The 3,203-nt window shown below is 40.7% G+C and overlaps 1 non-coding gene across 1 annotated transcript; it reads right to left on the reverse strand.

Annotated features, from left to right (window-relative positions):
• Positions 1 to 2,756: 2,756 nt before the first annotated feature.
• On the reverse strand, positions 2,757 to 2,829 carry TRNAE-UUC (transfer RNA glutamic acid (anticodon UUC)). Its single transcript has one exon. It is a non-coding gene; the product is annotated as a tRNA-Glu (tRNA).
• Positions 2,830 to 3,203: the final 374 nt, after the last annotated feature.

Raw genomic sequence — 3,203 nt, forward strand, 5'->3', positions numbered from 1 at the left:
CCCTGGCCGTCTCTGGTAATCTTATATGGATATGATGATTGTAAACACTCGTAAGTGGAAACATATAATCTTTGTCCTTTTGTGTCTGCCTTATTTCACTTTTCATAATGTTTTCAAGATTGATCCATGTTAGAGCATGCATCAGAATTTCATTCCTTTTTATGATCTGCCTTACTTCAAAGCTCATGCAATGCTATCTTGCTGGTAAAATCAACCTTGCAGATCTTAGTCAGATTGACCATATCCGTTTAGAAATCTTCATCAGAGCTGCAGAGAAGAGTCTTCCCCCCGATATTGACTGTGTCGTTAGAATTGGGTTTGGCTGTGTATGTCAGACAGACTCAATAAATTGCTTGTGCAAGATATGATTTCTTTTGCACATAAAAATGTAGACAGTTGGTCTAGCAAGTAATTAAATCTAACCCTAACTGAAGCGTGGATTTTGGAGCTCTTTGTTTTGTTGAAAGAGTCTCTGGTGGCCATTTTTCGCCAGAATGTTTCCCCACCTCTCAGTTCAATAATGGGACATGAGTCTCAGCCAAGCAGCAAAGAGAAATAAAACACTGTGTTTTGGGAAGCATATAAGACCAGGCATTGTGGGGAAGAACAGAGAAAGATGGCGATCGTGGTGGCCTTTCACTGCCATGGACCGTTCCACCCCTGGTCAGGGAACTAAGATCCCACAAGCCACCAGTTGTGGCAAAAAAATAAACACAAAATTTTAAAATTTGGGAATTCCCCGGTGGTCCAGTGCTTAAGACTCCATACTCCCAATTCAGGGGGCATAGGTCGATCCCTGGTCAGGGAACTAGGCATGCCTCACAGCTTGGCCAAAATAAGAAAGAAAAAAAGGTGGCAGTCAAGTCCATTCCTCCAGAAGCAGAATTATCCGTTCAGTTCAGTTCAGTTGCTCAGTCATGTCCGGCTGTTTGCGACCCCATGAACTGCAGCATGCCAGGCCTCCCTGTCCATCACCAACTCCCAGAGTTTACTCAAACCCATGTCCATTGAGTCTGTGATGCCATCCAACCATCTTATCCTCTGTCGTCCCCTTCTCCTTCCTCCTTCAATCATTCCCAGCATCAGGGTCCTTTCCAGTGAGTCAGTTCTTCCCATCAGGTGGCCAAAGTATTGGAGTTTCAGCTTCAACATCAGTCGGTTCCTCTGCCTTTTCTAAAACCAGCTTGAACATCTGGAAGTTCACGGTTAACATACTGTTGATGCCTGGCCTGGAGAATTTTGAGCATTACTTTACTAGCCTGTGAGATGAGTGCAATTGTGTGGTAGTTTGAACATTCTTTGACATTGTGTTTCTTTCGGATTGGAATGAAAACTGACCTTTTCCAGTCCCGTGGCCACTGCTGAGTTTTCCAAATTTGCTGGCATATGGAGTGCAGCACTTTCACAGCATCATCTTTTAGGATTTGAAATAGAGCAACTGGAATTCCATCACCTCCACTAGAAGTATCTGTGGATATTTATTTAATTCTATTTCATAAATTAGATTTGATAGGGTTGATGACTGAGCAACTGAACAACAAAAACATCAAAGCATTGGTAGAATCTAATAATGTACAATTCAGTGTACATTTTTATATACTGTCTCTTGTTTTGAAAATCTTACTTTTCAGTGTAGAGATTGCATAAAGAAGATTCTCTCCAACATACACAAATTCAGTACTTGAAAATGAAGGTTGTGGGAGAGGAAAAAAATCTATTGTGTTTGTTTTAATGTTTTACCCCTTTGGAGATAATTCAAAAAGTGCTTTTATAAGTAATTTATAAACAGCATCTTTGAAAACTGAAATTCATTCATTTAATACTTATTGAAGGATTATTATGAGAAAGCATAAGGCTGAGCTTTGAAGGGGAACAATGATGCATATTATAGTTCAAGAAACTTATCTTTCAAGCTTTAAAATAGGTGATCTTAAATGACAACATAAAAGAATTAAGTGTCAATAAAAGACTTGAAATAAAAATGAGAGAATCATTGCATCTCAAAATTGAAGGGACGACTGCCTTGTGCTTCTAAAAACTGGATACACATATCTTCATTGGATACGCATATCTTCATTGGATACGCATATCTTCATGCCTAAATGTGAGTACATGGCAATATAGGGCTTCCCTGGTGACTCAGTGGTAAAGAATCTACCTGCCAGTGCAGGAGACACAGATTTGATCCCTGGGTCAGAAAGATCCCCTGGAGGAGGGCACGGCAACCCACTCCGGGATTCTTGCCTGGAGAATCCTCATGGACAGAGGAGCCTGGCGGGCTACAGTCCTTGGGATCACAAAGAGTCAGACACGACTGAATCAACTTACCATGCACGCATGGAGGCTAAGTCAACATCTGGCAGGCCCACAAGTAAATAGAGCATCGTGTTAACATTAGAGAAAAAACAGATTCCAAAGACATTTCAGCCCAACATGTGGCTGGTTTAAGATGCTCAGCATTCCTTATTTTACTTCTCTTTTATAGGAAAGTTTAATGGGAAAACACTTTGAGGAACAATGGAAAAACACATTGAGGAACAATGATTCCATGATTCTCTGTAGAAAATTCTTGGTAAAGCGTCCCATACAGTGGTCTCTTTACCTCTTATTTAATCCTAGTAACAGGATACCACTGCCCACTTAGTATGATGAAGTCAGAGGAAGAAAAGAATTCACAATCTATTGCTTCACAATAGACTGATTTCCTTTTTTTTTTTTTCTTTTTTGGCCAAGTGATTTGGCTTGTGAGATCTTAGTTCCTTGACCAGGGATTGAACCTGGGACCTTGGCAGTGAAAGTGCCAAGTCCTAACCATTGGACTGCCAGGGAATTCCCTAGATTGAGTTCTCAATCAAGATTCTGATGAATGGATAGAATTTTAATAGAGTACAGAGCAGATGGACTTCCCTGATGGCCCAGTGGTTCTACCCTTCCAATGCAGAGAGCATGGGCTCAATCCCTGGTTGGGGAACTAGGATCTCACATGCCTTGTGGCCAAAAAAAGGGGGAAAAAAACGTACAGAGCAGAGAATTTCTGGAGGATAGTCTGAAATCTTGGGTCCTGGGTCTGTACCTTTCACTTATGAAGCACATGACATTGGGAAAGAATTCTTCACAAAGTCATTCCAAGGATCTGCTTAGCTTTACTGTGTGTGAAAGCTTAGTATCTGGAATACATGAATATGTTTGATAAAATTTCTCAT

The sequence above is a fragment of the Bos mutus genome, chromosome 5 (genome assembly GCF_027580195.1).
Source record: "Bos mutus isolate GX-2022 chromosome 5, NWIPB_WYAK_1.1, whole genome shotgun sequence".
NCBI classification, from domain to species: domain Eukaryota; kingdom Metazoa; phylum Chordata; class Mammalia; order Artiodactyla; family Bovidae; genus Bos; species Bos mutus.